Source organism: Myotis daubentonii, chromosome 8 (assembly GCF_963259705.1).
Source record: "Myotis daubentonii chromosome 8, mMyoDau2.1, whole genome shotgun sequence".
NCBI classification, from domain to species: Eukaryota; Metazoa; Chordata; class Mammalia; order Chiroptera; family Vespertilionidae; genus Myotis; species Myotis daubentonii.
In genome coordinates, this window is record NC_081847.1 from 20,325,343 (window position 1) to 20,339,921 (window position 14,579).

General features: G+C 37.9%; 1 protein-coding gene across 2 annotated transcripts in view; it reads left to right on the forward strand.

Moving 5' to 3' along the window:
* The window catches only part of KIF16B (kinesin family member 16B), a 287,436-nt gene that overhangs the window by 205,490 nt on the left and 67,367 nt on the right, over positions 1-14,579 (forward strand). The gene's annotated exons all lie outside the window — the stretch shown is intronic.

The following is a 14,579-nucleotide window of genomic DNA, read 5'->3' on the forward strand; positions in this document are numbered from 1 at the left end:
AAGTCATTCATTTCACCCCTGGCATGGTGGGTTATTTTCTGTTCTGGTCAGACCTTTGGATAATGGTCAATGATAATATTGTAGCATACTCCCTCTACATTTCTCTTCCTAATTGAACATGGGGACAGTGTCAAAGCTTCCCCATCCAGAAACTTACCATCTCCCTTTGGCAAAGAAATGTAGAGCCTCCCTCTTTGCAGCATCAGAGCTAACAACAAGCTACTTGTCTACATTTTCCTTATTAATTTTCCTCTACCCAGGTTCGGGGGAAGTGAACAGGAAAAGGCAAGAAACTGGAGAGTGTATGAGGATCCACACACTGGTGGCTACAGCCCTGTTTGCGGTGGCCAAGTGGAGGGTTTTTGAGACAATAGAATTCAATTGTTTTTAGGTAAAGCCTGTTTTTGTCACGCCCACAACTCCCCACCACCCCACACAAGGCACTTGTACACACCCTATTGCCATATATATGAAGGCTTTTGAATCTATGACGAGCAAGCACATCATGAAAATTAGTTTGTCACATTCTTGACTGGTAGATCTTCTACCATGGAAAAGTATCAAAAATAAACCATGACAGAGGAGTCTAACATGACGGCAGTCAGTACCAGAGTGAGGGTTAGAGTGTGAATGGGTGAGCATGTGTGAAGGAGAGTATGTGTGCTTGTGAGTGTGGTGGGCATTTGTCTGGTGGTGGGGGAACTTTGGGCAGTCAGTTTGTGTGCTCTTGGCTGGGGAGCCATTGGCTGCTGCTGTGTGCTGCTCAGCGGGTACTTCTCCTGCTTGAGATTGGATAATGAGCCATTTTGGATAATGAGCCTGAAGATCCTCCCTGAGGACCCTGAATATCCTCCTTGGGAAGAAGTTGGGGGAGTGACCCATGATCCAGTGCACTTAGATCACTGTCCAGTGCACCCAGCCCCGCCACTGCAACCAGGCACTCTCTGCTCTGCCACCGCTACATGGAATCCCCAGACACTGGGACCCACCACTGGGGAATCATGAGGAAAGGATCGAAATGAAATGGTGGCAAGGAGTTTTTCAGATATAGAGTTGAAAGTAATGTTTACTAGTATAAGTATCCTCAAACAACTTACTGATAATTATAAGCATCTTAATGAGCACTATAAGGAACTTAGTGGGAACTATATCAGCATGAAACTATGGGGTAGCCCTAACCGGTTTGGCTCAGTGGATAGAGCGTCGGCCTGCAGACTCAAGGGTCCCAGGTTCGATTCCGGTCAAGGGCATGTACCTTGGCTGCGGGCACATCCCCAGTGGGAAGTGTGCAGGAGGCAGCTGATAGATGTTTCTCTCTCATCGATGTTTCTAACTCTATCCTTCTCCCTTTCTCTCTGTAAAAAGTCAATAAAATATACTTAAAAATAAAAAAGAAACCATGGGGTGATGAGGGTGTTGGAGGAGGAGGCGGTGTATGGGAGCAGGCTGGAAGAGGTCACTGGGGGGGAAAGGAGGACCTATGTAATACTTTCAATAATAAAGATTAAAAGGAAAAAAAATAGTTTAAAAGTTTAGAAACCATGACTAAGAACCAATCAGAATTGAAAAATGGCAGCTAAATTAAAGAATACCCAGGAAGGAATCAACAGTTGATGAGAAAAATTTGAGGAATGAATCAACAAATTAGAATACAAGATAAAAAGGAAACATCCATTCAGAGCAGCAATTAGGAAAAAGAAGTATAAAGCCTGAGGATGGTTTAAGGGAGCTTTAGGACAACATGAAATGTAAGAACATCCACATTATAGGATACCCAGAAGAAGAAGAACCTGAGCAAGTAATAGAGAACTGTTTGAAGAAATAATAACAGAAAACTCTCCTAACCTGGTTAAGGAAAAAGTCACACAAGTTCAGGAAACACAGGGAGTCCCAATCAAGATGAACCCCAAAGACCTGTATCTAGACACATCATAATTAAAATGGTAAATGTTAAAGACAAAGAAAGAATCTTAAAGGCAACAAGAGAGAGGCAGAAAGTTACCTACAAGGGAGCTCCCATTAGACTGTCAGGTGATTTTTTTAGTAAAAACACATCAAGCCAGAAGACAGTGGCATGAAGTATGCAAAGTAATGAAAAGAAAAGTAATGAATCCAAGACTACTCTATCCAGCAAGGCTATCTTTTAAAATTGCAGATGAAATAAAGAGCTTCCCATACCAAAAGAAAAAAAGAAAATGCTAACGGAGTACATTACCACCAAACAGGCATTGCAAAAAACTACTAAAGGGACTAGGTTAAGAAGAAGAAAACAAGAGAGAGACGAACAAATGTATAAAGAAAAAAAATGGTAACAAGTAAGTACCTATCAATAATAACCTTAAATGCTTAAATGTAAATGGACTTAATGCTCCAAATATATATATATTCTACCAGAGAGTCACCTTAGAACAAAAGATACACACAGACTAAAAATGAAGGGATGGAAAAAAATATTCCATGCAAATGAAAATGATGAAATGGTAATACTCAATTGGTATTGCTCAGTGGTTGAGCATTAATCTATCAACCAGGATGTCATGGTTCAATTCCTGGTCAGGGTAAAGCCTATGTTGTGGGCACAATACCCAGTAGGGGATGTGTATGAGGCAGCCAGTCAATGATTCTCATCATTGATGTTCCTATCACTCCCTTCCTCTCTCTGATATCAATAAAAACATTTTAAAAATAATAAAGAAAAAACTGAAGTAGCAATATGAATATCTGACAAAATAGACAAAAATAAAAGCCAAAACAAAACACAAAATAAGCCTTAACAAATTCAGGAAAAGTTAAATCATGTTAAGCATCCTCTTAGATCGCAATGGCATGAAACTAGAAATCAACTACAATTAAAAAACAAACAAATTTGCCCTAGTTGGCATTGCTCAGTGGTTAGAGCATCAGCCTGTGCACCAAAGGGTTTTATGGTCAATTCCCAAGCACATACCTGGATTGTAGGTCCAATGCTCCTGGTCAAGGTGTGTGCAGAAGGCAACCAATCAATGTGTCTCTCTCCCACTTTTTACCCTCCCTCTCTCTCTCCCCCTTCCCCCTTCCTTCCATTCTCTAACATCAGTGGGAAAAATATCCTCACTCCTCAGGTGAGGATTAAAAGATAATCATAAAGAAGAAAAAAGCCTCAAAAACATAAACAAATGGAGGCTAAATAGCACGTTATTAAACAATGAATTAGATTACCAATGAGATCAATGAAGAAATAAAAAAATTCTTGAAAACAAATGAAAATGATCTCACAACAACTCAAAATATATGAAACACAGTGAAATCAGTCCTGAAAGGGAAGTTCATAGCATTACAGGTCTACCTCAAGAAACATGAAAAAACTCAAATAAAATAGCTAACCCTACTACTAAAAGAATTAGAAAGAGAACAACAAGAAATTCCCAGAATTAGTAGAAGTAAGGAAATAAAGGTGAGAGCAGAAATAAATGACATAGAGACTAGAAAAACAACAACAAGATAAATGAAACCAAGAGCTGGTTCTTTGAAAAGATAAACAAGATTGATGAACCCCTAGCCAGACTCATCAAGAAACAAAGAGCACCCAAATAAATCAGAAATGAAAGAAGTAACAACTGATACCACAGAAATTCAAAGGATTGTAACAAAATACTATGAACAACTATATGCCAACAAGCTTGAGAAAATAGAAAAATTCCTAGAAAAATATAATCTTCCAAAAGACAATCAGGAAGAATCAGATAAACTTAATAGGTTGATAACAACTAATGAAATTGAAATTGTAAAAAAACAACAACAAAAACAAACAAACAAAAAACAACAAAACAGAACTCCCAGCAAACAGAAGTCCTGGACCAGATGGCTTCACAGGGGAGTTTTACCAAACGTTCAAAGAAGAACTAACACCTATCCTCCTCAATCTATTCCAAAAAATCCAAGAGGAAGGAAGACTTCCAAGCTCTTTTTATGAAGCCAGCATTATACTAATTCCAAAACCAGATAAAGACACTACAAAGAGAATTACAGGCCAATATCCTGATGAATATAGGTGCTAAAACCCTCAACAAAATATTAGCAATTTGGATTCAGCAATACAATTTAAAAGATTATAAAGTGGGACTTATTCCAGGGATGCAAGGCTGGTACAATATTCATAAATTGATAACTGTGATACATCACATAAAATGAAGAACAAAAATCACATGATCATATCAATAGACATAGAAAAAACATTCTACAAAAATCTAACACCCTTTTTGTATATAAAAACTCAGAATTGTGGGAATAGAGGTATTATACCTCAACATAATAAAGACCATATATGACACACCTTCAGCCAACATCATACTCAATGGCCAAAAACTAAAAGCCTTTCCCTTAAGAAGAGGAATTAGACAGGAATGTCTGCTTTCATCACTCTTATTCAACATAGTACTGGAAGTCTTAGCTACAGCAATCAGACAGGAAGATAAAATCACAGGCATCCAAATTGGGAAAGAGTAAGTGAAACTCATTATTCGAAGATGACATGATATTGTACTTAGAAAATCCTAAATACTCCACCCAAAACCAACTAGATTTAATAAATGAATTCAGCACAGTAGCAGGATACAAAATTAACATCCAGAAATCAATGTACCATTAATGATCTCTCAGAAAGAGAAACTTAAAAAAAAATCCCATTTACCATTGCAACAGAAAAAATAAGATACCTTGGAATAAGCTTAACCAAAGAGATAAAAGATGTGTATTCTGAAAACTACAATATACTGAAAAAGGAAATAGAGGACAATACAAAGGAAGAATATACCATGTTCATGGATCATAAGAATTAACATCATTAAAGTGTCCCTACTACCGAAAGCAATCTGTAGATTCAATGCAATCCCTATTAAAATACCAATGGAATATTTCACAGATCTAGAACAAACACTCCAGAAATTTATATGGAACAAAAAAAAGACCCGGAATAGCTGCAGCAATATTAAGAAAGAAGAATACAGTTGGAAGGATTACAATACCAGATATCAAGTTATACTACAAAGCCACTGTAGTCAAAATAGCCTAGTACTGGCACAAGAACAGGCATACAGGTCAATGGAACAGAACAGAAACCCTAGAAATTGACCCACATCATTATGATCAATTAATATTTGACAAAGGAGGAAAGAACATACAGTGGAGTAAAAGACAGATTTATTCAGTAAATCGTGTTGGAAAAATTGGACAGGTACATGCAAAAAAATGAAAGGAGTTCACCAACTTACGTAATGCACAAGAATTAACTCAAATTAGATAAAAGACTGAAATTAAGTCATGAAACCATAAAAAAATCCTAGAAGAAAACATAGACAGTAAAATCTCAGGCAACTCACATAGCAGAATTTTCAGATACATCTCCTAAGGCAAGAAAAACAAAGGAAGAAAATAAACAAATTAGACTACATCCAACTAAAAAGCTCTGCACAGCAAAAGAAACTGCTATCGAAATGTAAAGGGAGAACATATTTGACATTGACACAACTGATAAGTGGTTAACTTCCAAAATATATAAACAACTCATACAAAAGTAAGCTTAACAAAAGTAAGACAAATAACCCAATAAAAAATGGGCAAAGGACCTGAATAGGCATTTCTCCAAAGAGACCATACAGATGGCCAATAGACATATGAAAAAATGGTCAACATTACTAATCATCTGAGAGATGCAAATTAAAACTACAATGAGGTATTATCTCACACCTCACAGAATGGCTACCATCAAACAAACAGGTGTTAGCAAGGATGTGGAGAAAAGGGAGCCCTAGTACACTCCTGGTGGGAATACAGATTGTGTAGCCACAGTATGGAATTTTCTCAAAAAATAAAAATGGAACTATCGTTTGACCCAGTGATCCACTTCTAGGAATATATCCTAGGAAGCCTGAAATGCCAGTCAGAATATATGCACTCCTATGTTCATAGCAGTGTTATTTATTATAGCTAAGATCTGGAAACAGCCCAAATGCCCATCAGTAGATCAGTGGATAAAAAAGCCGTGGTACATTTACACAATACCATGCAGCAATAAAAAATAAAAAAAATGATGTTTTACCCTTTGTGACACCATGGATGGACCTGGAGAGTATTATGCTGAGTAAAATAAACATCAGCTAAAAACAAATATCACATGATCTCACTTGTAGGTAGAATCTAAAGAAGACAATAAAGTGACCAATAAAATAGATCCAGAGACCTGGAAGCATAGGACAAAATGATATATCTAAGAGGGGAGTTGGGGGCGGGGGAACATTGGAAGAGATTAACCAAAGAAGGGGAGATGCTGGGAAGAGGGGAGTATTAGGAGGGGAGAAATTGGGGCTCATCTGCAATACTGTCAACCATAACATAAAATTTAGAAAACATGATAGTCTTCTAATATCTTAATAATATATCTCCTAATTTATTTTCATATTTTTTTACTTTTTTCAGCTAATATATTTTGCACTGCCTTTTTAAAAAATTGTCCATTGAGTATTTTCCCTTCATGATCACAAAAAGCTGAGAGAGTAGAATTTAAGATTCCAGCACAGGGATGCTATGGTTGGAAAGGAAATAATACATAGGTAGTACAAAATTTTAACAAGGAGTGATAAATATTAAACAGGCTTCATAAGTTAAAAAACATAATTCTATTGTGTGATAAATTATGTTTTTTTTAATATTATCCATACATGGAGCATGCAGCAAATATAAGCATTGCATAAAAATCATCTTATTCATTATAACTTCCCAGTCTGCTTTATGATCTAAGTAGGTCACAATGAGGATTGCCTTTGGAGCTCACCACATAAAAGAAGTAACCTCCGGCATTCAAATTTCATATGTCACTTCTCTCACCTAAGCACACTTTTTACTTTGAGTTCAAATATGATTTTCGATATGAAAATTTGATGTACTGTCCATGGAGTAAGTGGTAAGGTGGTCATACTTCCTGTAGCAGCCAGGGTAGTAGTGTCTGTGCCATTAGCCACCGTGGCTTCCATCCTAGCAGCCCCTTTTGGCTCCACTGGTTCATTTCTCAGGAGTTCTGAGTCCATGTCACTGCTAGTGGAGCAGGTCTGAGAGTCTCAGCATCCAGCTTAATGTGACATCTCAATTGTAATGAGTTCCTGCATCAGGAAAGAAAAAAGGTTCATACATACTTTATGTGGCATTTTGCATTGTTATAATATAGGCATAAACATTTACATTGTGGCTTATTAATGCATCCTACATAAAACCCCTTTGAATACTTTTGAAACAAGTGATTTCATCTGAATTTGATTAAAATCCATTTTGCTCACAACTCCCTGTTTTGCAAGTTTGTGGTGAATGGATGAATTTATTTAGGCTTTGTTGAAAAACATTTCAAACAGTTTGTCTCCCTTTCATTACTTAAAACAATGTATGTGCATCCTTTGAAGAGAATACTTATGCCTTCCAGCATAATTATGGTAATTTTTGTTTACATTCTTTTTCCTACATGATGTAATGTTTTGAATGATAAATAGATTACAGCACTTTTATTAATGCTTCTTTGGTGGTCAAGCAGTCTCACTGGCAGACCAATTTTTAACCTTTTAATTTTAATGTATTTATAGAGCCTCCATATGCATCCTGCACTATTCTTCCTCATTCTTTTAAAATATATTTCAGCTATTGCCAAATAACAAAGCCCCCAAAATTATAGTGACATACAAAAAAGCCCTTTTATTTCTCACAGTTGGTTCACAAATAGGTTGAGGTGGCTCTTTTGTAAGCTACAAGTCATCTGTGGTCAGCTAAAGTTGGTCTGCTCCACGTTCTCATTGTCGGGTCTATGTTGAAGGGGCAGTGGCCATCATGATGATGACAGAAGCAGAAAAAGGCAACCATGCCTCATGTCTTCTAATGTCACATTGGCTAACACAAGTCACATGACTTGAGTCCATCGTCAAGGAGAAGGCAATACACTCCATCCACCAAGTAGCCATGACATGACTAAGGCTATATATACTACTACCACAAGAGAGAGAAGCATTAGGACCAATAATTCAATCGACCACATACATATTATGTCAAGGTTCCCTTAATGAAGATAAAGTTCAGATAAAACTTTGGGACTTTTTCCTAACGGAAAATAGTCAGTCATAGTGAGAACATATTCTATAGGACATTTCAAGTTACTTAGTTCAACTTGCTTTCCAATTCAGTCTTTACTTGACATGGCCATGGTTGAGCTAATCACTGTCTACCTCTGAAGCAGTTTATTCTTTGGGAACTGCTCTCATTGTTGGACCATTCATTCCATAATCCTCCTTATTGTGATCTCCATCTTCAGAATCTGTCTGTCCATGGCACTCATCTATAGCAGGGCAGAACAAGTCTATTCCACAATCTGTATTATATCACAGCCCATCAAAGAACACAGTTATCTTAGCTCCTAAAATTATTTACCTCCAATGCCCTTCAGTCCCTCTCCTGTTTCTTGCACAACAGTTTCCAAACCACCACCACCCAGTCTCCTTTTGCTTGCACCCTGGTAATTTTGTAAAGCCTTTATAAGAAATGGAACTGAAAAATCCAGTGGATGGGAAGGAAAGTGATTCATTGTAAACCATTCCTCTTGCCTTTTTAACATCTGGTTAAAATATTTTGTTGCTGAAGATGCAGTGGATTATAAAGATAATAATCCCAAGCATCCTTTGTATTGTGGTTTACAATGTACAGTTCTGTCTCATGTATTGTTCCTGGGAGCCCATGATGATTCTCCTGGGGTGGAGGAATTGTCATCATCGATCTTCATTTCATGTTTAGGAATGTAACTCAGGAAGGATCACTTGATTGAGAATGAAAACTCAGACCCAGACCTTCTCCAGAATATATACGTTCTTTCCGCAATGCCAGAGTCAACTTTCTCATCATGGTTATTCTTGACATTGGGTAAATTTTAAAAATTGATTTTTTTAAAATAAAAGTGACTGTAGTAGGGATGAGTATTTGGAAGAATTGTTAAGTTGATTCTTTCTAACTTGAAAGTTTTTTTCTTGGAATTTCTAGACATTAAAGATTATTCTTTTTATGAGTTTGGGGGGCTTTTGTTTGTTTTTCCAAGAATTGCCTTACAAGTTTCTTTATATTTCCATTCTTTCCTTGCATGGATCTGTCTTTTTCTTTTTTCTTCTTCTATTTGCATTTTTAAATCATATGGAAGAAAATTATGGATATAGTTATAGTGTGACTATAGTATAGATAATCTTGTATAGTCAGTGTTGTTTCTTAACTAGAAGGTTAAAGAGTACAATATGCTCTTCAGAAAACTGATTAGAGAATCCCCACTCCCCACTTTCATTTCTTCTGGACCTTAAACTTCAACCCAGTTTGAATCAAAACAAGGTAGCAAAAACCAGTGAATGAAAATGAGTGGTTCTTTTCATGGTTAATGAAAGACATTGTAAAACTGGACTTTCCCTCCTAGGGGTTCTAAACTACCTATAATCGTGTTTGGTAATGGAACCACTTAGCAATTGTCACCATATTCTCAGTCATTCCAGACCCATTATTTAATTATATTTTAAATCATCCATTTAATGATGAGTTCTCTGGGAACAATGACCATCAAAGGTACTAACTAGTCTTTGGTGATCGATGGCAACATTTTTAATAATTTCAAATGGAAACATTCATCAGATAGCCAGTTATTTCTAAGTCCTGAAACAGTGTTGATCACCTCAGGTCTATATGGATGGACTAATCTATTCTGGTAAGTGTCATGGATTAGAAATGTTAGCCAAACCTTTTAGATTTACCCAAAGCCACTAGGATAAATAAGATATTCCACAGGCATCTGTCTAGCATGGTATCATTTTCTGAGAAATTTATCCTTAAAGATGTATATCAGAATTAAAGAAATACTCTTTATTTGAAAACCCTTACTTCTATTTCAGGATGTGAGTATTCTAAACTCACTTTAAAATAAGATAAGGTTGGCACCACTCCCTCATGCCAGGCTGCTGTCCTCCCTTGGACAGGATTGGTCAGGGTGTACCCATTTCACGTCTTAGCAAAATCCAATCCAGTCTGTGTACTAAGCCTTCACAACAGCCTGGTGTTAGCACCAGGTCTCTTCATGGCCTAGGCAGGCTTCACCTGCTAGAGAGAAGTATGAACATGTCTTGCTTGACTCTTTATCATATTCATAATTTGCACCACACAAGTTGCCTTTATTTCCTGTTTCTTGTAATGTGGCTTATATTTGAGAATGTAATAAATCCTTGTCTTCTCTGGCCCAGACTGTTTTCAAGGTGTTGGAGCATAGTAGGTGCTTGATTACCTAGTAGCTCTAATTAGAACTATTACTATGGTGTGTGGTTGAATATATGAGAGATTAAAATAAAGAAGGGAGAATTAATAGTTTTGTTAAATCTGAAAAACAACAACTGTGTTTTATGAGTAAAGCTTGGCTATTTGGCCCTAGGATATCAGACGTCAGTCCTTAGGTCTGACCTTGACATAGTCAAAACATATACTGAATTCAGCCATCCGGTGCATCATTAGAGGCTTAGGGAGCAATGCTGATGACTCCCTGGAGAACTGGTCCCTTCCATGCCCTCTGCACTGCTGACAGTGGATGTTGAAGCCACTTCCTATTAATTTCCTTAATCTTCCCCTTTTGAAGGAGACAGCCTGAGCAGGAAGAAAAGATTCTAATTTGAATATTACAAGGTAGCCTGTGGTCTGTCTGCTTCGTTCCTCTGAGGACCCAACTATAATGTTTCCCCAACAACTGGGGAAAAAACACACACATATTTGTTGACACAGAACATTATTTCATTGAAAGCTTCTGAAAAATATCTCTTTGTATCTTAAAAGACAGTATTTCTAATGTATAGCAATGTAACCCCGGTTACTAATTATGTGCTTTTCCTTGACCCTTCTCTTCTAAGTAGCTCCACAGTTCATTTAAAACCCCTTGAAGTGTCCTACAGAGTTACCCCTGCCAGATCTGCTGTAAGAGGTGCTTCTGAACACCACCTTTCATGTCCCTTTGCCTCCTTCTGCGATGTGCCACCAGCTCCCCTTCCAAGTCCAAGAATCTTCTTTGCTACATGTAGAGAAACTGTGACTGATTGCAAAATAAATACATAGAAATTTGAAAGCTCCCTTAAATAATGGGATAAAATATGATACAGTGCACTTGTCTTGTATAAAACTCAAAAGAGTCAAGATATAACTATTTTCAAAAAAATAAAATAAAATTTATGAGACAGTCACATTAGTTTTCCTTCCTGTGTTTAGGAAAAGGACAGGAACCTTTCACACTATGTCCTGAGACTTCTACATTCCTCATGCAATTGACTCCAAAAAGTAATTTCTAAAACTTACGTTGGAACAGAGATTAGATGTAGACGCACACTCATTTGATGTTTCTTCTGTTTCCTTATACTTTTGCTCTGAGGCCTTCAGATCTTTATTCTCCATTTATTCATGTCTGCAGCTTTTCTTTGCTCTTAATATTTAGTTACTTTGAAATCATTGAGATTGAAGCCAACGGGTGAGAGCAGAGGGTCAAACGGTATTTGTTGTCCCCAACATGCAAGATTCTGAAGAGAAATAGCCACCTTCTCAGCAGAGGTTTGGTACACTTTCCTGTCTGATCCTGATTGGGGTGGTGTCTCCTGTAGCCCATCTAGACCCATTGCTTGAGCTACCTGTGCAGGTGCTGGTATGTAAGGGGCCATATTAGATTTAGGCGAACTGCTTGATAAGATCCAATTCCTCTCAGATCACTGGTCCCTGCTTAACTCATACACCCAGTCAGAGAAGGCAGGGATTTTCTTTCTCATCTATCACCTTACCCACTTGGCCACAACTACACAGGATTTTTTTCTTTATTTTTTTAAAATATATATTTTATTGATTTTTTACAGAGAGGAAGGGATGGGGATAGAGAGTTAGAAACATCAATGAGAGAGAAACATCTATCAGCCCCCTCCTGCACACCCTCTACTGGGGATGTGCCTGCAACCAAGGTACATGCTCTTGACTGGAATCGAACCTGGGTCCCTTCAGTCTGCAGGCGGATGCTCTATCCACTGAGCCAAACCGGTCAGAGCGGATTTTTCTTTTCTTTAATGGATCTATGAGCCTGAGCTTCAAACAACTTTCTTTTTATTAGGGATTGATTTTGAAGGTACATATTCTTGGAAATAGAAAACGTTCTATCTTAAAAGGCCTAGATAGACCATCAGTTCCAGTCTTATCCCACTTTGAAAGTGGACTTATAGAAAGAGAAAGTTAAGGCAGCACTTACTAACTTTAGAATGTAATGCATCTAGAGTGGAAAAAAAAACAAAAACCTTGGTTCAAAACATAATGTAATTGAAAAAAATTAAAGGTCTTAGAAATTCCAGATACTTTGTAAAAGTTACTTTGTACTTCCATGATCTGGCTCTCTGCATGGCACGTAGTTGGTGCTCAATAAAAGATAATCAATATTGATTGTGTATCAATAGAAAGTTAAAGTTAAGTCTCCATTGCTTAGGCAACCTGGGCCATTTTGACCGCAGTTCTTCCTCAGTAAAATTCATGGTATTTAGAAAGCAATGTCCATATTCATAGTTTTCCTCTCTCGGTGTCCCCATCACTTAAAATCCTGCGGTAATGATCAGTTTACTTGTCAGAGTTTGCCTCACCAGAAGTCCCACAGGGCCGGACACTGCCTTGTTCATGGTTGGGTCCCTGCCATGTCATTGGGATTTGATAAATATACACCCTTCCATAGACACAGAGAGACTGAGGGGCCGAGGCGATGGGGGAGTGTTGCTCAGAGACCACGTCCTCCCACAGGGATTTGATTTTGAGTGTCCTCTTTCTCGCTCTGCGTTTTTGAAGTCAACTGATTGCTTCAGGGAAGCAGGTAACTGTATACTTTCAATACCAAGTGTATTACCCTTGTTGGTATTGTCATCCACACCAATAAGACACATTGTAATACATACACTTTTCTAGTTGATCGAAGAAAAAATACTGAATTGCCTGCCTGCCTTCTTCCTTTTCCTCATTCTCACCTCGTTGAAAAAGCGTCTGTAACTGTACAGACATGGCTCCTCATCAAATCAGCTGCAGTGTTGCCCCTTAGGTCTAGACCCTGGGAGTATCCAGGTTCCTGCTCAGGTAGCCACAGGGGGTCTTTAATTCTCACCGGAAATATCAGTTGCTAGCTGCTACTTAAAATTCCCTCAGCAGTATTCCCTTTTCCTGGAGTTGTTCCAAAATACAGTGTGCTCCCTACCCCTAATCCAACCCGCAGCGTGCGTACACACACACACACACACACACACACACACACACATACAACAAGTTGAAATGGCAAGTAATTGTGTCAGATTTTGAAGAGAGATTATGTTCCTACTCGAAAAATACAGTTATTAAGCATGGCATAGGAGGTTTTAGGGCTTAGGCAGCAGAGCAAGAACTTCATGGGTAAGCCATCATTTATAGGTCAAAAACATTTCTTAGCAGTGACTGTGTTCTTTGAAAAGAAATAAAACCACCAAATTATTTCTCAGCCTTTTCACTTTTAAATTGAAAAACGTATTTCATGTTTCAGGAAATGTGTGCACTTAAATTTGGAACTATGCTGTCAGTGAATTGAAAGGTTTTTGGACATGCACATGTTGAGAAACTCGCTTCTTAAGAGTTTCCACTACAGTTTTTGACATCAGGGACAACTAATTAGGTGCCCCAGTATGATAAAATGAATGGTTCACTTTTTGGGTGGCCAGCCACGCAGAGAAATTAAGGTGCTCTAGAAGACTTCGGGAAAGTCATATGATGCCCAAACCTTTACACCATCTGCTAGGTGACAGCAGTGATCTGTTACCAAGTGTACGCCTCTGTGTCACCCAGAAATCAGAGCACTCTCTCCCTCAGAGATCACATCCTCCAGCTGGGATTTGATTCACACACACACACACACACACACACACACACACACACACGCACACGCGCGCGTTTAGGTTGGGCCTTTCATGTTACATCTGGCTGAGGATCCATGAAGCCCGGACCCCTTTCCCTCTAATAAAAAGGGAGTGAATTGCCAACTGTTTTCTTCTTAGTCATAGTAGGTTATACTGCATAACTGTGTTTTCATCTTCAATTCTGAATATACTGAAGTGTTCATCAGCCCAATGTATCTGAGATGGATGACATTATTTTAAAATTTCACTATAGCAGTGTGGCACAGCGGTGACATAGTTGAGCTAGGTTAGCCCGAGTCCAAATGCTGCCTCTCCTCTTTCCCCTGTAAGTTTCCTAAACTCTTAGCCTTGGGCTCCCGTCTGATAAATAGGGTATTGTGAGGATTACATGCAACAATGCATATAAACCATTAAGTGGAGTTCTTGGTATATAGTCAGTATTCAACAAACGCAACTATAATTATGATCATACTTATTTTATTACTGCTATTGTTTAAAAACCCATTTTCTTATGTTTTCTAAAGCCCCAGGTTAGTGCAAATGATAAGGATTGTTCAGAGACTTCCATTCACACTCCAGAGAACTCATTTTGAAGATTTATTTTTTTCATAATGC